The 23,699-nt window shown below is 41.6% G+C and overlaps 1 long non-coding RNA gene across 6 annotated transcripts in view; it reads left to right on the forward strand.

The window, feature by feature from the left end:
* The first annotated feature begins 9,659 nt into the window (after nt 1-9,659).
* The window catches only part of LOC147911849 (uncharacterized), a 41,953-nt gene continuing 27,913 nt past the window's right edge, over nt 9,660-23,699 (forward strand). For 2 of the 6 annotated variants that reach the window (XR_015550482.1, XR_015550485.1), the window contains exons 1-4: nt 9,660-9,880; nt 10,356-10,519; nt 15,530-15,657; nt 20,665-20,812. This is a non-coding gene — a long non-coding RNA (uncharacterized LOC147911849). Of the gene's footprint in view, nt 9,978-10,355; nt 10,520-15,529; nt 15,658-20,664; nt 20,813-23,699 lie in introns of all 6 variants that reach the window. The other 4 variants (XR_015550488.1, XR_015550484.1, XR_015550486.1 and 1 more) reach the window with 3 other exon arrangements.

Genomic DNA, 23,699 nt, shown 5'->3' on the forward strand with positions numbered 1-23,699 from the left:
GGATATCTTGATACCAAACAGAATATCTAGAACATATAGACTGGCAGTAAATCTTTGTTTCCTTTCCATTCCATCTTTTCCCCTCTTTAACAGAGATTTTATTTTAACCTCAAGATCATCACTATGTCTTAGAGAGCATTTTGGGGATGTTAAAAGAAGAAGGAAAACAAATACACTCATGTACATTATGTAACAGATTCAGGGCCATATCTGTGATAAAGAATGCTATAAATGAGTTGTGTGATGGAGTGTGCGAGGGGGAAATACTTAGTGTTCCTATTGAATGATTATGCCTTTGCTGTGGCCTTTTGGGGTCAGTAGGTTCAATTCAGGCATGTACATGAGCTGGGAGTCTGGGACATCTGGAGAGATGAGGCATTTGCTGACTGAGACTCTGCAAGGAGGGACACTGGAGCAAGATTCAGAAGCACTGCCTGACTCAGTGAGTGAGCCTTCACTGTTGACAGGACCTTGGGTGAGTCATTTCCTCTCCCCTCTCCTCAGCTACCAAATAGAAGTGTACCAGAGAGCCAGGTCAATGAGGGTATGGTACCTGGATTGAATATATACTATGATCCAGGCACTGTGCCATCTGCTTTACTTGCATTTCTCCCTTTTTGTCAAGCATTTTTGTTCAAGTGGCCTTCATGGGGCAAAGTCCAACATCCTATGAAAAAGAACAATATTGGGGATCTAATTTAGATGGTAAAGGGACACAGAAATCTTCTCTGAGAAATTACATTTAAAATGTAACCTGAAGTGTGAAAAAGAGAGAGCGAGGGTGGGAGAGACTCCCAAGCAGGGGGAGCAGCATGTGCAGAGGCCCTGGGGTGGGAAGTAGCTTGGCCCTTTTGGAATGGAGTGAGGCCAGTGTAGCAGAGTGAGTGAGAGAGGGGGAGTGGCCCCAGATAGGGGTAGTGAGGAAGGCAGGGGCAAGAGCACACAGGCCCTCTAGGCCATGGTCAGGAGTTTGCATTTTACCTGCTGAGCTCTGGCCACGCTGGAGAGTTTGTAAACAGGCTGAGCCCACTTGCTTTTGGTAGTCAGGAAGGTGTTGGACTCTGAGGGTTAAAATGCCTCCCTTTCGAGGCAGGCCCAGTGGCATAGTGGTTAAGTTTGCGCATTGTGCTTTGGCAGCCTGGGGTTCTAGGGCTCGAATTCCGAGCGCAGCCCAATGCACCGCTCATCAAGCCATGCTGTGCCAGCGTCCCACATACAGAATGGAGGAAGATGGGCACAGATGTTAGTTCAGGGCTAATCTTCCTTGGCAAGAAGAGGAGGATCGGCAACAGATGTTAGCCCAGGGCCAGTCTTCATCACCAAAAAAAAAAAAAAAAGGAAAAAAAATAGCACAGCAATTATCAGGAAAACTAGATGAAAATAAAAGAAAAGTAATGCAGAAAACTAAAAAACAAACAAACAAACAAAAGCCTCCCTTTCTTGTGAACAGAGCAGAGTAGCCATGAAGAACAGTCTTGTGATGCCTCTGTTGCTGAGGTGACAGGACTGTGTCCTTGTTACTATGGAAACCTGACGTTGGGCTGGTGGCAGTGGTGATGAGGACACATGACAGGACTTGGGCTGGCTGGTGAGACTCTCCTGATTCCCCAACCCCAGTGAACGTATTGCATGAGGTAAAGAGGTTTGGGGGGCAGCTGATCCCTCACGGGGTGCAGGCCAGTCTGTCCGCCCTGCTAAGGGAGGACTGAGGTCACTGAGACACACAGCCCCACTTCCCTTGTCTGTGTCTGAAACACCTAGAAATTCTTCTTCTGCTCATGACAAGAGGCCCATATTTCCCCATGACATTTTCCCAATTATAATTATACCCAGCCACAGTTCCTGATCATTTGATGTTCTTTAAAAGATACTGTTATTATTCACTCAGGGCATAACATGTTCCCTTAATGAACTATAATTCAGAAGGAACGTAGATCACATTTATTTACATTTTTAGCTTTATCCACTGAACATGATTTTATTTTTCGCATTTTTAGATCATAAACTATATGGAGCTAGCTATCATTCCTATATTAATTTTAGTGGAACAAAGACAGACAAATGTGTTTTAAGTGTATATTGCATATCATTTTTATTCTCCTCAGTACCTTTACTACTTATCAGACATTTTCCACATATGCTGTTTCATAATGGATTATAAACATAAATAATGTATGTGTGGTTTAAAATGCCTCACAGCCAGACATAGTGAAAGTCTCTTTCTTGACCAATATTGCCTCAGCCCACTCTCCAAAGGGAACCACTGCTATCATTTGATCTGTACTTGGCATACATTTTTCTATGCATATTGAAATACACGTACTTGAATAGATACATTGGTCTATTCAACTGATTTATTTGTTTTTTAGATATAAAATTGGAATCACAGGATAATAATGATCTGCTACTTATGTTCTTCACTTAACAAGATGCATGTTTTTTAAAGTATTTTCATTAAGGTAAGATTTAGAGGAAATAAAATTCAGTTCCTTGATTTTTTGAGGAATCTCCATACTGTTTTCCATAGTGGCTGCACCAGTTTGCACTCCCACCAGCAGTGTATGAGAGTTCCCTTCTCTCCACATCCTCTCCAACACATGTTGTTTCCTGTCTTGTTAATTATAGCCATTCTGACGGTCATGAGGTGATATCTCATTGTAGTTTTGATTTGCATTTCCCTGAAAGTTAGAACTACCATATGATCCAGCTATTCCACCGTTGGGTATTTATCCAAAGAACTTGAAAACACCAATTTGTAAAGGTACATGCACCCCTGTGTTCGTTGCAGCGTTATTCACAATAGCCAAGACTTGGAAGCAACCTAAGTGCCCATCAAGGGACGAATGGATAAAGAAGATGTGGTATATATACACAATGGAATACTACTCAGCCATAAGAAACGATGAAATCCAGCCATTTGTGACAACATGGATGGACATTGAGGGTATAATGCAAAGTGAAATAAGTCAGAGGGAGACGGTCAAATACCATATGATTTCCTTCATTAAGTAGTAGATAATAACAACAATAAACAAACACATAGAAACAGAGATTGGATTGGTGGTTACCAGAGGGGAAGAGGGGGGAAGAGGGTTAAAGTGATAATTCGGTACATGTGTGTGGTGATGGGTTGTAATTAGTATTTTGGTGGTGAACATGATGTAATCTATGCAGAAATAGAAGTACAATGATGTACACCTGAAATTTTTACAATGTTATAAACCAATGTTACTGCAATAAACAAAAAATTAAAAAAAAATGAGCAAAAAAAAAATTCAGTTCCTTTAATGTACAGTTCTGTGAGTCTTTAAAAACGCATACAGTTGTGTAACCACCACAACAATCAAGATATCATGCCAAAAAATTCTGCCGTACTCCTTTGTAGTCAACCCATTCTCCCCACCCTGACATTACAATGACCTATTTGTTTTCTGACCCCCAAATTTTGATGGCTGTAGGTTTTCATTTTGTATTTTCATTTTAATACTGTTCTATGTTTTTGTTTGTTTGTTTATTTATTTATTTATTTATTTATTTATTTATTTATTTATGTGAAGAAGATCAGCCCTGAGCTAACATCAGTGCCAATCCTCCTCTTTTTGCTGAGGAAGAGCGGCTCTAAAGCTAACACCTATTGCCAATCCTCCTCCTTTTTTTTCCCCCCAAAGCCCCAGTAGATAGTTGTATGTCACAGTTGCACATCCGTCTAGTTGCTGTATGTGGAACGTGGCCTCAGCACGGACGGAGAAGCGGTGCGTCCGTTGGTGTGCGCCGGGATCCGACAAGGGCCACCAGTATCGGAGCGCGCGCACTTAACCTATAAGCCACGGGGACGGCCCCTGTCCTATGTATTTTTGATTTCCCTTGAGACTTCCTCTTTTGACCCATAAATTAATTAGATATGTGTTGTTTAGTTTCCAAGTTCTTGGAGATTTTCCTGTTATCTTTCTATTATTGATTTCTAGTTTTATTCCATTATTTTCAGATAACACATTCTGTTTGATTTCAATTCTTTAAATTTGTTAGGGTTTGTTTTATGACCCAGGATATAATTTTATCTTGCTGAATGTTTCATGTGCATTTGAAAAGAGTGTGTATTCTGCTGGTTTTGGGTGGAGTGTTCTATAAATGTTAATTAGATCCAGTTGGTTGATGGTGGTGTTCATATCATCCATAACCTTGCTGATTTTTTCTCTACTAATTCTATTACTGAGAGAGAAGTGTTGACGACCCCAATTATAATTGTGAATTTGTCTATTCCCCTTTCAGTTCTGTCAGTTTTGCTTCATGTATTTTGAGACTCTGTTGTTACATATAATACACATTTAAAATAGTTATATCTTCTTGGTGAATTGACTGACCCTCTTTATCCCTGGGTAATTGTGTTTGCTTTCAAGTCTACACTGTCTGATAATATAGACCCTCTTGCTTTCTTTTAATCAGTGTTTGCATGGTATATCTTCATCCGTTCTTTTACCTTTAAGCTACCTATATCGTTATATTTGAAGTGAGTTTCTTGTAGACAACATATAGTTGGGCCATTTGTTTTTTGTTTTTTGTTGTTATTTTTTAAATCCATTCTGACAGGGCCGGCCCCATGGCTTAGCAGTTAAGTGCTCGCGCTCTGCTGCTGGCGGCCCAGGTTTGGATCCTGGGTGGGCACCCACGCACCGCTTCTCCGGCCATGCTGAGGCCATCTCCCACATACAGCAACTAGAAGGATGTGCAACTATGACATACAACTATCTACTGGGGCTTTGGGGAAAAAAAAGTTGGAGGATTGGCAATAGATGTTAGCTCAGAGATGGTCTTCCTCAGAAAAAGAGGAGGATTAGCACGGATGTTAGCTCAGGGCTGATCTTCCTAAAAAAAAAAAAAAAATCCATTCTGACAATCTCAGTCATTTAGTTATGTATTTAGACCATTGATAAATAATGTAATTATTGATATGCTTCAATTAAGATCTACCACTTTTGGGCCGGCCCCGTGGCTTAGTGGTTAAGTGCATGTGCTCCGATGCTGGCGGCCCGGGTTCGGATCCCGGGCTCGCACCGACGCACCGCTTCTCCGGCCATGCTGAGGCCGCATCCCACATACAGAAACTAGAAGGATGTGCAACTATGACATACAACTATCTACTGGGGCTTTGGGGGAAAAAATAAATAAATAAATAAAAAAAAGATCTACCACTTTATTATTTGTTTTTTTTCTGTCTTCTCTGTTTTTCATTACCGTTTCCCCTTTCTTGCCTTCCTTTGGCTTATTTGAATGCTTTTTAGTACTCCATTTTAATTTTTCTTTTGTGATTTTTGAATATATTTCTTTGTGCAACATTTTTGTGCTTGCTCTATGGATTACAAACTATCTTCTTAACTTTCCACAGTCTATTTAGAATAAGTACTTTACCACTTCAATGGATATGTAGAAACCTCACCTTAATAGGTCCCCTTACCGCCCCCGCCTTATGCTATATTTTCCTTATGTAGTATATCTACATAGCTATCTACTATAGCTACATTATTGAAAACTCCATCAGTCAATGTTATATTTTTCTGTGGTTTTCTGATACGTACCATGCTTTTGGAAACCCATTCTACTGTATCTTCATATTCACTTCTTCCCTAAATCTCCAGGACTCCCAAATTGGGGTAGGAGGCAGTGAGAATGAAAATTTTGCCATTCATAGTGTTTTAAAATTCACAGTAATATTCTAATTTAAAAGTAATTAGGTCATTATTAATAAATTAAGCAATATGCTGGGCAGCGTCAAATGCCAGTGCCCAGAGAGATTAGAGCATTCAGAGCCCTGGTGGCTTCAGGACACAACGGGCAAAGCTTTAGAGTAATTCCAGGTTCCGCTACTGAGCAGGCATTCAAAGCAGTTTCCCTGATTTACTTAACCTCTCCTAACTTCCTACCCTGATCTGAATTATAGGATTAAATAGATAACTTGAATTGAAGATAATTTAAGTGTTAAGATTAAAGGAGATACCATTTAGAGTACCACTTGTATACATTAATTTTGTAAGCATTAATTTCCTACCCTCCATATCATCTTTCTCAGAGGACACGACTGTTCTGACTGATCCTTTTCTATCTACCATCTTAAAAACCAGTCAATTCACATAACCCCTACACCCAGTTCTCTTGACCTCAGGGACAGGATTTCATTTTTATCATCATCACCACTATCACCAACACCAAGAGGGGTTGTTGAGTGAGTACCCATGGGGAAGTTTAAACGACTTGTCCCTAACTCCTGGTGGCCCATCATCTAGATAAGAGGTCACTGTGTATATGGAGTATTTGTCAACCTTCTTTCATTATCACCCTCCCCCCAGGAGCCTTTTCAGACATTTTTTGCCTCATCACCCGCAACCCCATTTCCCAGAGGAATGTGAAATTTTTAATACTACAGATGTAGTTTATCTGTTTATATACTGTGGTCCTTGGGAGGTTCACAGGCCATTGCAATACATATGAAAACCCTACCCCCCAGAGCCAATCTTTGGCCCCTCGGGGGTGATGTCATCTCTGTTGAGAATGCATGGTATATTGCGATCAGGGCAAAAGCTGGAATCCCATTCCTGCTCCATCCATCCCTCGATCCACACTAGAAAATCTGTCACGACTACATGCCCAGCCTCCCCATCCATGGAGCCACTCCAAGCGTTGATATGGAGCAGTGCTCAGGTGATTACTCCTGGAGGGACCTGTAGGCCTCCAACCTCATCCCTCTCTGAGAGAAATCTCCCTTCCTTCTCTGTATCTTCAGAGGCCTTTTCCTCCCTACCAGGTACAAACAGCCTCAAAGTTTTTACAAAGGATGGAAGAAACACAGGCTTCAGACAGCTTCTGCTTCCAGCCCCCTCACAAACCTCCCCTGCAGCAGGCGGAAGGGGCACCAAGCTTGGCTCCCTGGCGCAGGGAAGGCAAACACAGGGAGAGCAGAGATTAAGCACCTCAGCAGACTGTGTCCTGATACCTTTACTCAAGTTCTGCCACTCGCAACTGAAGGTGCCCCAGCTGCCAGGTCCCATCCCTGGCTCTGGCAGTGGGCGTGGGGAGCAATCTCTTTGCTATCCGTCTCTGTGCTCCAGAGTACGTGCTTTATAGTCACACACATCCATGAAGAAAGGATAGTGATTCCTCATCACCAGGGTTGTCTTGAGGATTAAACCCAGTCACTAACATGAAGAGCTTGGAGCTGGGCCCCTCTAAACAATCTGTTCCATAAATAGTAGCTGTCTTTCTTCCCTGGATCAGGGAACTCATGTGCTCCTGACCTGCCCCCTCAGCCAGGGGACAGAATCACCTTGGTGATCCTTTTCTAAACCCTCCTATGAATTTCCCTTGTTGGTGGAAATAGGATGTCTGTATCAAAGGCCATTCATGTTATTGAGCCATAATAATATGGGCCTCAGAAAATGATACGCCCATCTGGCACCGACAGTGTATGCTAGTGTCCATTTCCCCTTCATTCCACCAGCATTAGGTATTAAACAACTTTTTATTGCCAAATCTGATCTCCTTGTTTTTCCCGGACCAGCCCCATTGGAAGAGTCATCTCAGGTCTGTCATTAAACTTATATAGATTCACAGGCTCCTCGCCTAGGGTTTCCAGATTTAGCAAGTAAAAAATACAGTTGAATTTGAATTTCAGATGAATAAAGTAATAATGCATGCGACATGCTTACACTAAAAATTATTTGTGGTCTACCTGAAATTCAAATTTAAATGAGTTAAATTTAATCTGGCAACCCTACACATGGAGTGATCTGGAGGAGAATCAGGGTGTTCCAGTCAACAGCCCCAGCTGAGCCCCCAGCAGACGCCAACACCAATCCTCATCCATGTGAGTGAGCTCTCTTGGATGTAGAGCCAAGCAGAGCCTCCAGATGACTGCAGCCCATGGTGACAGACTCCACATGGAGCAGAAAAACACCCAGCTGAGCCTAGTCAACCCACAGAATCCTGACAGATAAAAAATGGCTGTTGTTTTGGTGGTCTTTGTTAAATAGAAATGGCTATCTGACATGAGGTTTTGGTTAACGCTTCCTATTTTTCTGTGGTCTGTAATCATTGGATGAGATATGGATTTGCTGATCCTTGAAGGTTTGGTAGGACTTCCTTATGATTTTGGCTATAGTCTGTGTGTGGGTTTATGTGTGGGTATAGATTTTGAACATTTCCTCAGTTCCTTCTTGAAGCGATTTCCAAAAGAAATTTTCATGATGTATGATTTTCATATGATTCCTACTCTTGGAATTTAGAAATTTATTCCAATCCCTTCCACAAGATGAGCCTCCACTGCAATCACGCTTGTGAAGGGAATGAGAGGGTATTGCTATGAACTGCTCCCTGAGACACATGGAGAGCCATATCCTCAGAAAGTGGCTTGGTGAGTATGCAATTAGAACAAGGGGTAATTATTCATTTTGAGAAGTGTTTCTCAAAGAAGGGGTTCTGAAACACTTTCTCCTGCTACAGGGATAGTCTCGCAAGGAAGCCATTTTTCTTGAGTACATATGGACAGGACTCCTTCATCAGACAGCAGAGAGATGTGCATTGCAGTCTTTGACCTTTCTGACTGTCCCAGCGCAGCAGTGCTGGGTGGATAAGTCTGTCCAGTTCTGGGGTTCATTAATAGGAAGCCTACTTGCCTTGTGGCAAGTCTAAGCCACATTCTCCGATATCATCTTTATAAGGAATAAAGTCAATGTATTTTTCTTCTATTCTTTTGTCATATTTCTTAGTTGGTTTAGAGACCAGATGTGCAGAAGGGATGTATTTGGGGCCTTGTAAAGACTCAGGCATTTTTGGAGCAAGATGATAGGAGTATATTGGGAGCCAGCAAGAAGTCACAGAAAGAGGAGAAGAACTGTGGATCTATTTTTACACCCACCCCTGAGGGCAGAGTAAAACATGTGCTGCAGAAGGGCAGCTTGATACAAGAGCTTTGAAGAGAGAGGGCCTGGGCCATGCAACCCGTTTGTCCTTCCAACCTCACTAATCAGGTAAGTGATTCTCTAGGTAGAGAAATGAAGTGTATAGAGAGGTTAGATGTGTTTGGTCGTGGATGTCCCTCCACATGGAAGAAAATATCGGGAATGGAGGATAAGAATTCTCCAGGAAATACCAATGTATGTATGATTCAATTGACTAGGTTTCTGCCTACTAAATGACTGGAATATTTTAGGCCTGCCTCCCTGAAATAACAGATTTCTTAAACGACATTTTTTGTGTGTGTTCCTAGATCATTCAGTCACATGATTATAGACATGTGACTATAGACTATGGACTTAGTTCTCTCCCACAGATGGCAAACTATTTAACATGGGCGTGATTTTACACGTTCACGTGAACCTCCTAGGATAGCTCATCTCTAAGAACCCCAGGAAACTTCCCTTGGGTCTCTTGTACTGATAACAGTCACCTACTGTCTCTTTAAAGCAAACAAAATTCCTGACGACAGGGACGTGCTTTGTTCCAACAACATGGGCGGAGTTCCGCCAATTGCCCGGGTCCTAATCTAGTGCCTGTAATTACTATGCTTTCTCATGTGGCAGCCTGCAGAGCGAAGGTGTTTTGCTTTCAGCTAAGGGCGTGGGGGTGGAGTGTGCGGAGACGTTTCCGGTGGGGAGGCTCTGCTGGCGCTTCGCGGTTGCCATAGAAACCTGACGTCAATATGGCGACCTTGACGACTTTTTAATAGAGACAGACGTGGCCTGGCGAGAAGAGCCTTTTAGCCCTCATGTGTTTCGGGTTCATTTGAGGGTGTGGGTCCCCGCAGTGGGGGCTGAGCCGCCCTGGGATGTGGGGGAGACACAGCGACCCAGATCCAAGTCGCCTCTTTCCCGCTCTGGGACTCGTCTCGTAGGTAAAGGCGCTGGGGACCCGCCGGACCCAGTGAGTGTGGCGTCCGGTTCCAGGGGTGTCCTGGAGATACTCTCCTTCTAAAGGCAGGGGCGCGGGAGGTAAGACAGGTAGCCGCTCTCTCTGAGCCCCAGCTCCCCCCTGTCAAACGGGGATAAGAATGCTTAACCCACAGGATCGCTGTGAGCTTCAGTGATAACACACGAGTAAGCCCATGGCCCTGTGGTTACTGTGGGACCATGAATGTCTGCATGAATTCAGGCCACTTGTTATTTCTTTTCAACTTTGTTGTTAGGGGATAGAGGAGGAAAAGAGAAGAAAAAGGCCCTGGTGAGAAGCCCATTGTATATTCTGGTTGTTATGATCACTATCCATTTGTATCAGTGTCATTGTCACTAACCCAGTTCCTAGCGTCGTGCAGGGCACATAGTTACTCCAGTAAAGCATAGTGATTGCTGGATCTGTCTCTCCCTGTGCAGCTCCTCATGCCAGTGGCCGAGCTCCTGTCAGGTGTCCGAAGGCGGCAGGTTCTGAGGATCTGTGTCCTGATGGCTGCTGAACCATCTGCTCCAGATTCAAGGGCAGCAGTCCTCAGGAGACCCCAACACTTCACATCCCTGGTGGGATCTGATGCCTGGCTCAAGTGGGTTCATAGACCTGAACAAAAGCATGTTGTGGAATAGCTCCTGTGAGGGTCACAAGCAGGCCTCAAAGGAGAGAAGCTACTTTGATCCCATCATGGGAGAAGAGGTTTAGCAGGTGGAATTCATTCCATCAGCAGCTACATGCTTTGTAGTAGCCCTGAAGCCCATCTTAGAGAAGTCTTTTTTTTTGCCAAAAAGCAGTGAATTGTCCACTTGGGAAGGAATTTGGTCTTTAACATGCATTTGCAATAAATATACCTAAATTGTTCTCACCATATAAATACTAATCTGCAATTCCCGTGTATCTCTCAGATGGATGTAGAAATATGCAGTTGTTAGATCTTCCTAGCAATTTGATGTTGTAACGTAGATTCTTCCCTGGTGACCAGGTGGTTTTTTTTTTTTCCATTATATGATCAAATTTTTTAAAGAGGCGGAAATTTTCAGTTATTAGTTTAAAGTCAGTTAAAAGAACTTAATATTTTTTAAAAATATTTATTACTCTTGAGTTTGCCCTATTGTAATGATACTCAGGCACAGTCCCTAAAATAACCAGTTCCTCTCAAATATCATTATGATTATTTTCCTTGGATATAATATTATTATGTATTTCAGAAGGAAATGGACATCAGCTTTCCCTAAATATTTGGATATATTTCATTGCAAATGATTGTTCTATTTTGGTTATATGTAGTGTGGGCTAATTTGATAGGACATAGTGTGGACCTGTTAATGCCACAAGAGCATAATCGTGGGAATCTTTCACCTGATTAATTGCATCAGAGAATCATGAATATATAAATATATCTCAAATACTTTATTGAGGTATGGGTGACATACAATACCTTAGAAAGTATATGCTCTAATAAGCTTTGCTATATGTATGCACCTGTGAGTCCAGTACTACAGTCAAGATAACAAACATATCCATCACCACAAAAAGCTTCCTTGTGCCCCTTTGTAATCCCCTCACCTACCTCTCTCCTGCTTCCCTCTTCACATCACCCTACCCCATTCCCAGGCAAACATTGATCTCCTCTCACTATAGATTAGTTTTCTTTTCATATAATTTTATGTGAATGGAATCATACAATGTGTATTCTTTTTTGTCTGCTTTCCTTCAACCTAAATATTTCTGGATTTATCCATTTGTTACATGTACAAATAGTTCCTTCTTTTCTATTCTTGACTAATATTCCATTACAGTCACGGGTCACTTAATGACAGGGATACGTTTTGACAAATGCGTTGTTGGGGGGATTTCGTTGTTGTGTGAACATCAGAGAGTGCACTTACACAAACCTAGATGGTATAGCCTACTACACACCTAGGCTATATGGTGTTAATCTTATGACAGTACTGTTGTATATGCGGTCCATTGTTTACCGAAACATTGTTATATGGCGCATGACTTTAAATGGATATTCCACAATTTGTTCTATCCATTCACCCGGTAATGGATATTTGTTTTGCTTCCAATTTAGGGCTGTTGTAAATAAAGCTGCTTTGTACATTTGGGTATAAGTCTTTGCTTGAACATAATGCTTTTTTTCCCTAAGTCAATGCTTAGGAGTACAATGGCTGGGTCATATGGTAATGGTAAAATTAACTTTGTAAGAAACTGCTAAACTGTTTTCCAAAGTGGTTGCACCGTCTTTCATGACTGCCAGCCGTGTGTCAGAGTTCCATCCTCCACACCCTTGCCAGGACTTGATATGGTCAGTCTTTTTAGTTTTGGCCTTTTTCTGAGGGGTGTTGTGGTATCCCATTGAGATTTTCACTTACATTTCTCTAATGACTAGTGATGTTGAGCATCTTTTCATGTGCTTATTTGACATTTGTATATCTTCTTTGATGAAGTATCTGTTCAAATCTTTTGCCCACTTATTTACTGGAGTGTCTTTTTTTTCTTATTGACCTTTGTGAGATTTATTTATTCTAGATACAAATCCTTTATCAGATATATGACTTGCAAATATTTTTTTCCCAGTCAGTGGCTTATCTTTTAATTTTCTCAATGGTCTCTTTGGAAGAACAGAAGTTTTTAATTTTGAGGAAGTCTAGTATATCAATTTGTTCATGTATTATTTTGATTTTGCTTTTGATGTTGTATCTAAGAAATCTTTACCTAACCTAGGGTCACAAGAGTTTTCTCCTGTTTTTTGTTTTTTTAGACGTTTTACAGTTTTAGCTTTTATATTTAGGTCAGTGATCATTTTGAGATCACTCTTGTATGTGGTGTGATATATGGATCCCAGTTTATGGTTGTGTGTATGGATATCCACTTGTCCCATCACCATTTGTTGAAAAGACTACCTTTCTCCACTGAATTGCCTTTGTAGCTTTGTCCAAATCAGTTGTCCATATATGTGTGGGTCTGTTTATGGACTCTTTATTTGTTCCTTTGATGTACATTTTTACCTTCATCCCAATACCACACTGTCTTGATTACTATACATTTATAATGAGTCTTGAAATAAGGTTGTGCTTATCCCCCAACTTTGTTCTTTGTCAAAGTTGTTTTCATAGTCTAGGCCCTTTGCATTTCCACATGACTCTTAGAATAAGCCTGTGAATTTCTTTTAAAAAATATATATGCTAAGATTTTTCTTGGGATTGCATTGAACCTGTGGATCAGTTTGGGGAGAACAGACATCTTAACAATACTGAGTCTTCCGACACATGAAGATGATATGTCCCTCCATTTATTTAAGCCTCCTCTAGTTTCTCTCAGCAATATTTTGCAGTGTTCAGAGTACAGGCCTTGCACATCTGTGGACATAGATGTGCTACATAGATTACCTCTGTGTTTCATGCTTTTTGATGCTATTGTCAGTGGCAGTATTTTTTATTATAATTTCCAGATATTATATTTTCACTGCATTGTCAGTAGTCAAATGTTGCCAGGGAATCTTTTTGGTTGAAAGCACAGGTTACTCTAGGATGGAAAAGATTCTTGATGCTTAACACCTGTATTAGTCAGGGATCTCCAGAGAAATAGAACTACTAGGATGTTTATATATAGATAGAGATTTATTTTAAGGAAGTGACTCATGAGATTGTAGATGCTTGGCAGAATCTGATGTGGGAGGCCCATAGGCTGGAGACTCAGGAAAGAGTTACAGTTGGAGTCTGCAGGCAGTCTGCTGGTGAGCCACGAGGAGCTGATGTTGTAGATGAAGTCCAAGGGCAGTCTTCTTGCAGAATTCCCTCTGGCTCAGGGGAGATCAGCCCTTTGTTCTAGTCAGGCCTTCACCTGATTGGATGAGGCCCACCCATATTACAGAAAGCTGACTGCTTTATTCAAATTCTATCCATTTTAATGTATATCTCATTCAAAAACACTCTCACAGAAGCGTCCAGAATGATGCTTTTTTGTTTTTTGGGTTTTTTTTTTGTTTTTTTTGGTGAGGAAGATTGTCCCTGAGCTAACATCTGTTGCCAATCTTTCTCTTTTTGCTTGAGGAAGGTTGTCCCTTAGCTAACATCTGTGCCAACCTTCCTCTGTTTTGTATGTGGGATGCCGTCACAGCTTGGCTTGATGAGCGGTGCGTAGAATCCAAACCTGCGAATCCCAGGCCACCGAAGTGGAGCATGTGAACTTAACCACTATGCCACCGGGCCATCCCCCAGCATAATGTTTGATCAAATATCTGGGCGCTGTGGCCCTGCCAAGTCGATGCATAAAATTTACCATCACTAGATTCATTTGTGTAGATGTCCATATTACCTTTTAGATGTGTTTCACAGTGTACTGAAACTAGGGGAAAAAATGTACCAGAGAAAATTCTACAGGTCATCTCCAGAAAAATTAATCACTAAAATGAAATAGTTTAATAGCTTTCAAGTTTATTTGTGTAGTTAGAATTGAATTGAGGAGATTTCTTCTTTATCCCAAACACATCCACCTTGATGAATTCCTGGGTTCTTGGGTGTTATGAGAAAGAGGGAGAGAGCGTGTGTGAATGTGGGTAGGCATGTGTCTGTGTGTGTGTTTATTGGTGAGGCTCTGAGGAATATTTGTTGTGAGGAATATTTGAGGTTAATTACTGTGTGTTTTGTCAGTCCTGCTCAGTTCCTAGCACATGTTAGGAAACAAATCAGGGTGGTTGCTGTTTGTTTTTCCCAGCTTTCCTTGGCCAGCATGGTTACCACGGTGACTCAGTAACTGCTGTGGGATTTGGTACAGACTGAAAATCTATTCATGATTCTTGCCTGAACCATGCATTGCTATGATAGTTGTTAAATGTTGCTTTTATATTTCTGTCTTCCTTCTAGATTTCTAAATTGACTTTCAGATGTTCAGTAGAGCTTTCCCTTCTCCCCATCATTTATTTGTTTTTTCATGTGTTTATATTAGTATGACTCATAGATTCCTGTTTTGCTCAAAGGGTTACCATCTGACATTATAATTATTTATTTTGATGCTCACATTGTCCCTTAGTTGGCCAGTGTTAGCCCCTTCAAATTGGCCTCTGTGTCCATTTGATGCCTCCCTAGAATCCTTTGAGCATGTACTTGCTCCCTGACCCTGAATGTCTTCCCATCTGTAGAAAGGAAATAATGATGCCCACCTCAGAGCATTGCTTTGAGGATATAAAGAGAAAAAGCCTGAAAATAACAGCCTACACTGTGTAGCATCTAGTAGGCCCTCAAAATGTTAGTTCCCCATTCCAACTTTGTCCCCTTCATTCTGTCAGTGTGATGCCTGTGGCATTAACATAATAGCATGACTACCAGTTAGACTACTTGGAAATGTAACAGCCAGCAGGGATCAGCCCCTATGTCCATGATGTGTGAGCTTCAGTGTCATTGCGTGTGCGGGAGGAGGCTGTGTGATGGAGCTAGGGAGAGGCAAAGTATCATTGCACAGCTTCCAGTGGACTGAGTCGGGACAGACAAGGACACTCTCACCCCTTTCCCCTGTGTTCAAGTGCTGTCCCATCCTCTCACTTTCCTCTCTATTCCATGTGCTGTCTTATCCACTGACTCTCCTCCTGGAACATCAGAGAAGGGTGTGGCCTCTGAGCCCCAGAAACAGGAGCTGACAGAGAAGAACCAAGTGTGATGTCAAGTGTGCAGACAGGTTCCTGGAGCAAGAGTGAAGAGATCAGGGTCCCACCATTGGGACACTTAGGTAAGTCACTACCCTTCCACCAGCCCCGTCTATACAACAGGATAACAGTACCCAGTGCTCCCAACCCCCCAGGAATACTCTGGAGTTTAAGTGTGATCCATGTGGGAAAGCAATCTGCAGTCATAGGTGGGAGGGAAGGACCAGTGCACTTTCGAGTAATTACATTAATAGAGACACCCCAGATATCACAGAATTCTGCGTGGTAGACGTTAAATTGTTGGCACAAAATGTCAGATATTTAGGTCAGGATTTCTCCCAGTGTGGACCATGGACTAGTTCACAGAATCGTCAGCGGGTGCTTGTTAAAATAGCGTATACATGAGCCCATCCTAGGTCTGCTGTATCCAGAACAGGGAGGTGGGGTGGGAGGTGTCTACATGTTGAATAATTTCTCCTGTTGGTTGTGGTATTTGTCCAAGTTTGAAAAGCACTGCTGTGGATTTGCAACAGGGGGTTTTTAAAATTTTGAATCCTTTAATGTGTAATTTTGGCGTCAGTTTCTCCTGCAACTCAGATTTAAATATCTGTGCCTACTTACAGTGGGTCAATAAGGGAGCAATTCTTTATTTTCAGTAATACTTATTCAGTGTTTTCTATGTGAGGGACTGCATTCGTCGTCTAAGGCTGCCATAACAAAGTACCACAAGCTGAGTGGCTTAAATAATAGAAGTTTATTTTCTCAGTTCTGGGGCCTAGAAGTCTATAATCAAGGTGTTGCCAGGGCTATGCTCCCTCTGAAACATGTCAGAGAATCTATCTTGTGCTTCTTCCTTCCTTCTGGTGGGTGCTGACAATCTTCACATTTCTTGGCTTGCAGCTGTGTGACTCCAATCTCTGCTTTCATGGTCGCATGGTGTTATCCCTGTTCTGTCTTCACATGGCTGTCTTCTTATAAGGACACCAGTCAGATTGGTTGAGGGGCCCACCCTACTCCAGTATGACCTCATCTTAACTGATTCTATCTGCAACAACCATAGTTCCAAATAAGGTTACGTTCTGAGGTACTCTGGGTTAAGACTTCAATTTATCTTTTTTTTGGGTGACAGAATTCAACCCATAACAGGCACTGAACTAGTCACTAGGTACACAACACAGTGAACAAGACAGGGCAGTGTTCCCGGAGCTTTTATTCTAGCTTGGGAAAACTGTCCATAAGCAGAGAAACAAATCAATATAGTGAGTCAGTTCCATATGGGGCTAAGTCCCTTAAAGAAAATAATCAAATCCATTGAGTAGAAAATGATGGGACAGGTTATTATAGATGGGTGTCAGTGAAGCTCTTTCTCAGGAAGTGACGCTTGAGCTGAGTTCAGTACGACTAATACACTCAGTAACAACATATCCCAAATGTCACTGATTGTGAATAAATATCAGTCTGTATCCTGTTTTTTAGTGGCTGCAGGAATAGTAATATCAGTAAAGATAGAGAAAAAGAAATAAAAAATTGGCTAAAATGTATTATGTGCCAAGTGCTTTTTTTAAAATTTTTTTATTATTTATTTATTTATTTTTTTGTGAGGAAGATCAGCCCTGAGCTAACGTCACATGCCAATCCTCCTCTTTTTGCTGAGGAAGACTGGCCCTGGGCTAACATCCGTGCCCATCTTCCTCTACTTTATATGGGACGCCGCCACAGCATGGCTTGACAAACAGTGCATCGGTGCATGCCCAGGATCCGGACCCCGGCCTGCAGCAGCGGAGCACGTGCACTTAACCACTACGCCACGGGGCTGGCCCCCTCAAGTGCTTTTTATGTATGAGTCATTCAGTGCCTAGAGCACCCCTATGAGGTAGATACTGTTGCTCATCCCCATATTATAGAGGATGAACTGAGGGACAGAGACATAAGGGTTTGGCCCAGGACTGCCCACTTAGGGAACAGGACAGCTTGGGTTTATACCCAGCATCTTGTGCTCCAGAGCCTGGGAAACTGTCAAAGATTTGTTGTTAAGTGAGAGAAGCACTCTGCACAAGCGTGAGTATTTTAGGTGGTCACTAAAAGTAACACTCAGTATGTTAATATATTTAAACAAAATATCTGGACCTAGTGACAAAAAGGTGGCTTGTGACCGTGGTAAGAGCACGTTCATTGCCGTCATGGAGATGGAAGCCACAGTGCAGTGAGATAAGGAGTCAGTGGGAAGTGAAGAACATTATCAGAGAATGTAGAATACTCTTTCTGGAACTTTCATTTAAAGGGTAAGGGAGAGAGGGAGAGAGATAGAGATAGATATTGATTCTGTGGCTGAATGGAGATGACAGGACCAAGGAGGGTTTTTTTTTGTTTTTTTAATATTCAATTCCTTGAAACTTGAGCGAATTTAAAAGTAAATATACAGGAGCCATCTCATCTCAGATTTAACTCTTGAATTTACCCATATTTTCCTCTTATTTGCACTATAGAGTTAATGAGACGTTCCAATGGAACGGTATGGGCTTTAAGCTCAATATATATTTAGTTATTAGTGAATGGAAGAATGGATAATTGTGTATCAAAGAAATGCTAGTAATTTTAGGAATTTTGCCTCTCAGGGATCAGCAGATGGCTGAAATCCTGGTGTGACATGGCTGGATCATGCATGATCTGAGGACCCCTGCACTGGTGACTGGGACACAGGTCCAGAATTTTCCTATAAATGTATTAAGATACAGAGCAGTCCAGGAGCAGCAGTTAGACAAACACCACACCTTGCTGCCCTGGTGCCATCTCTCACCCAGCTCAGCAGGTGAGTCAGACAAGCCTGTCTTCCTAGCGTGGGGACCTGCATTAGGGTCTGCTCAGAGGCATGATGTGGAGCAGCTCTTAGGAGATTCTGAAACACCAAAGAATGTAAAGAACCTTCTGTCTCCAAAATTTGAGGTCATGGCATATCATAGAGATATTTGCTTTATTCATAAAGATATCTATCTTCTCATTAGGAGACACAATGAGAAATGACTCCTCACAATGCCTACCTCATCCCCGAGGCTCAGCCTGTCCCTACTGCTCTGTCTCAACATTTAAAGGGCCATTGAAGTCCCACCACACGCCATATACTCTGGGCAGGTTTTCTCATTTACCCCTCAGGACAGCTCTATGACTGAGGTATGAGGTAGTCTCAGTCCCATTTCACAGATGACCAAGCTCTGGCTCATAGAGCCTAAGTCTCCTCTCCAGATAAGTGTCAGGGTGGGAATGAGGTTCCATCCCTCGCCCTCCCTATAGGACACAGAGCAGCCTCCCTTTCAGAAGATGGGCTTCCAGGGCTGGAGAAATGGTGGATCACACTCCCTGCTAATGTGGCCAATACTCACCCAGCAACCCGTCTGGGTGATGAAGATGACAGGAGAGATGAAATCCCACCCTTTGTGCCAAAAGACCTGGGTGTCGGGCCACATCTGTTGGCTGATCCCTGAAGGGAGGAGTGGGGCTCGGGCAGAAGCACATATGGGACGAGTGATCTAGAGGGAAGGAAAGTGATATGAACAGAGCTGCTTTAAGCAAATGCATTTTATGTTTCATCTCCTTTAATCCTAACAGCTATTCATGATATACATCATTCATATTAGGATACCGACTTTAAGAGAGTTTAAATAAGTCAGGGAAACTTTATTTTCACAGGATCAACAGCTAACTGCAAAATTATTCTAAAGTTTTTCATCTTTTGTCTTGAATCCTCCTGGGCTGTCTTACGTGCTCTCAGAATGTTTTTCACTTTGTTTTAGAATTGAGAACTGTATAGTTTTTAAGTCACAGTATTACTTAAATTTAAAATACATTCTAAATGGAGAATATACTAAGAATTGTGTAAAAACAAAGGAGAAATCATTTGCCAACTACAACTCAGCCACTGGGTTAGAATCCATGGTTTGTGATACACACTTAGTAACAAACAAAGAGATTGGCTCATAATTTAAACAGCAAATTCATGTAAAATTATACATGAACAATAAGCATGTCAAAATATGCCAAAACCACAAGTGTTAGTAAGATGCAAATATAAATTCTGAGAATTCATATTGAGTGGAAAAGACAATATGTAAAAAATGAGTACTGTGATGCCTCTTTTGGAAGAGACCCTGTGCGTGTGCAGGTGTCTGTGTTCATGTATCTGTCACCTACAGGGACACATCTGGAGAGGAGTCACCATTCTATCACAACAGACCCCTTAGGGTCAGGAGGTGGGAGTCAGGCCGGTGAGAGATGCAGGATAATTTCATTTTATAAATGTACTCTCATATATTTTTTGAAATACTGTATTCAGGAAAAAAGTATTTTGATGAAAATTTGAAAGCAAAATGTACTTGTACACAGATTCGGAAAAGTAATATACACATGTATTCATTACTATGGAAAAGCATTCATTTTATTCAATTACATGGAAAAACAAAGTAGGAAAAAAAAAGAATTGAAAGTGTTTCTGCCCGTACCTGTTTGTGTTTCTATGTCTCCTCTAGCTCTATCACCCTAAATACTGACACTTACAGGTGCAGCTTTATCTTTAGTTCAAGCTAAGGCTGGACTTCCAATCTCAGGTTTAAATATCCCAGAAAATGAAGGATACAGCTGGATGGCTGCTAGTAGGTAAAAAGTTCCATAAAACTCTGGCTGAAACCATTAGACCAATATCTGAACCTCCATCCCTCCCTCCCTCTTGCTGAGCCCCCTGGTCTGAGACAATCAGCTGACATCCTGGATCTGGCCACCTGATGACATCCATCTCCATTTTTCTTTTTTAAGGAAAAGGAGTTCATTTAGCAAAGGGGAATGAATGTCATCAGTTTGTTTACCAAGATACCAATTCTGTTAGGAAAATTCACATGTATATTAAAGCAGTTCCATCTGCTGTTGACCCCAAATCTACATCGCATTCATTGAGTTCTCTCTTCCGTCATCAGTGGAGGGCGACATGTCCACACTGCAGAGGGCGTCCCTCCCAGAGAGCAGGGTGTTCACATTCCATTACCTTACCCCTGTACAGGCTGCCAAGACCTTCTCCCACCCCTTGTCTGTCATCCCCTGTCCAGGACACTGGACACAGCTGCCTAGACCCCGCTCTGACGCCTCATCCTCTCAATCACCTCCCACCTGCCCTGCTGTGCCAGTCTTCTGTCCGCCACCCACTGCCAAGGTGCACTACTGCCACCTGGTGTTTCATCGTATGCGGGCTCCAAGGTATATGTTTTCAGTCTTTTTTTTACACCTGTCAGTTTTTTCAGACAGAATTAGAATCATTCTGTACAAAGGTTCAAAAGCTGGTTTTTGAGGGATGGTATTGTGTTTTTTTGCTCCAAGCTGACCGTTTTTTGTAGTTTGATGATAACGGTACGTTGGTGCTACCTCGTGACAGAAATCTGAACTGCATCTTGAACATAGAGGAGCAGGACGGTGGGAGGGAGGGGCTCTGCCCGACTCCCACCAGGCAGAGTTTTTTGGAAGTCTGGGTGGAATGGGGCATTCTCAGGGTACAGGGATACTGAGATATCCAGACAGAAAGCGCAGCCTACTTCTGTGTTGAAGAGAAGGCTCTATGTGAATGGAAGTAAAAGATCATTTTTTATTTTTACTCTTTGAGACCTCTGGATAAGTAGAGATCTATATCAGCAAAAAATGGATCAAGGCCACTTATGATCTTTGTAACCTGCTTTTGCACTTATGAACATCTTTCCATGTAAATAGATTTCTATGATAATATTTTAAATATTCCTGTAAAATTTTAGTTTTTTTATATGGATTAGATATTTCAGTACTCAGGTGGTGAAAATTTAGTTCCCTCACCATATTTCCTGTAACAAACAATAGTATACTTAACATCCTTGCTCATATATACACAAATATCTTTGTAAGAATTTTTTGTAAGTTCTTGAAAATGTTCTTTATAAACCAGGAAAAATGTAATATTTTCTATTAACACAATATTGGAAATACTATTGCTAATTTATATTCCTAACATCGTTGTAAGAAAGTACCTGTTTCTCCACACAGTAGAAATAATGTGAGTCATTGCTTATCTGATACGCAAGAAACCATCTCTCGTCATTGTTTTGATTATAACTTGTTTTTGCTGCCTGTCTAGAATGCCATCCTATGGATGTGACATATTCAGTCCTCACAAGCCTGTGTTATATAGAGTGTTTCTGATAGTTCCTATTATCAGCTCTCTGGATGGCATCTTTTCAGTGTCTGTACACTGGTAAAGGTCACTGTTCAAGGCACATTTCCCGTGGCTATTTGCATCGATGAGCTGAATGTGTTCTCTTTGAGTCCAGAAAACTATCTTGAGAGAATTTTCGTATTGTGATAACAGTGTATGAGTGTGTTTGTGTGTGTGTGTGTCACTGTGTGTGTGCTGACAGTCACAACATTTCCCTCTGCTTCCTTCTACCCTTTCATGGCGTGGCTTCTCATTTGGTCTCCTTTCTTAAATTCAGACCCAGAAGAGAAACTAGGGAGTTACCAGGACAGCAATCCTTATAACCAAATCCTTGTCACCATCTTTAACTACATCCTGAAGATAAACTTCTAACAGGGAATTTGTTGGTGCAAAGGGTGTGCGCCTATTTGGCCCTTTGAGAAGTCCTGCCATACTGACCCTGGAAAGGTAGTTCCAGTGTAGTCTGCCCAAAGTGGAGTCATGTGAGAAAGCCCACAGAAGAGTGAAGAAAGTAATAATGCTAATATGATGTCACACAGAACAGGCCCTGGACTCTGTCATTGACCCATTCTCAAGCCACCACCATAGTCAGAAGATGTGGAAGTGATCAGAAGTAAATCAAACTTTACACACAAGCCCAACCTGAGGTTGCATGTGTGGGGGGAAGGTCATTGCTTAAAGGAACACAGGACATAGAGTCAGCAAGCCTGGGACACAACCATAGTTTTATATAAATTAATATTTATATGATACACATGCATCTTTGTATGAAAAAGTTTGATCGTTACTGTGGTACAACAGAAGACCAGGCCAACGTCATATTTTTAACAGCTTACTTGCAATATAATTTACAGAGAACAAAATCCACACATCTTACGGGTACAGTTTGATGACTTTTAGTAACTGTTTAGAGTTGTATAACCATTACTATAATTGAGTTTTAGGTGATTCCATCACCCTAAAAAGTCCCATTGTGCTTGAATGCAGTTAAAGCCTGCACCTACCTCCAGCCCCAGGAACCACAGATAAGCTTTTTCTCCATGGATTTGCCTATTCTGGACATTTCACATAAGTGGAATCATACATTATGTGGTCTTTTGCATATTTGGATTCTTTCACTTGGCATACCCTTTTCAAGGTTCATTTATTTTTATTGCCAAATAACATACCACATTTTATTTATCCATTCATTAATTGGTGGATGTTTGGATTATTTCTACTTTTGGCTATTATGAATAATGATGCCATGTACATTTGTATAAACTAGTTTTTATGTAGACATATGTTGTCATTTCTCCTAGCTGTCTACCTAGGGGTGGAATTGCTGGGTTATGTGGTAACTCTCTATCTGAGGAACTGCCACACTGTTTTTATGATGCAGACAGTCTTGAAGATTGCAGGCAGTTTGTTATTTTTCTCGTGATTAGACTGTGGTTATGGGTTTTGAGAAAGAATACCATGGAGTTGAAGTGCCCTTCTGGTCACATCATGTCTGGGAGGACATGATACCCATGTGATGTCACGGGGCTCACTGGACATCCTGACCCACATCACTGGGTTAAGGTGGTCTTTGTCGAATTTCTCCAGTGTACAGTAACTGCCATTCCCAGACTCCGTTCTTTAGAAGTGAGTCACTAAGTCTGTCCTGCCCTCAGGGATGGGAGGCTGAATTAAGGTTCTCTTCATGGAGGCAGGGTATCTACATATATTATTTGGAATTATTTGATAAAGACAAGTTGTCTCCTCTCATTCACTTCACTATTAATTAAAATATTTATATCAGGGCTTCCTGTTTCTTTTTAATTCCTATTTTATTTCTTTTAGAATCATTCTATTCTTTTTGTTTTCCATTCTAGAATCTTTCATTTTTCAAACCAGAAACCTTCATGACCTGCATTTTTGCATCAC

The sequence above is a fragment of the Ceratotherium simum genome, chromosome X, assembly GCF_057802395.1.
Source record: "Ceratotherium simum simum isolate JZ-2026a chromosome X, ASM5780239v1, whole genome shotgun sequence".
NCBI classification, from domain to species: domain Eukaryota; kingdom Metazoa; phylum Chordata; class Mammalia; order Perissodactyla; family Rhinocerotidae; genus Ceratotherium; species Ceratotherium simum.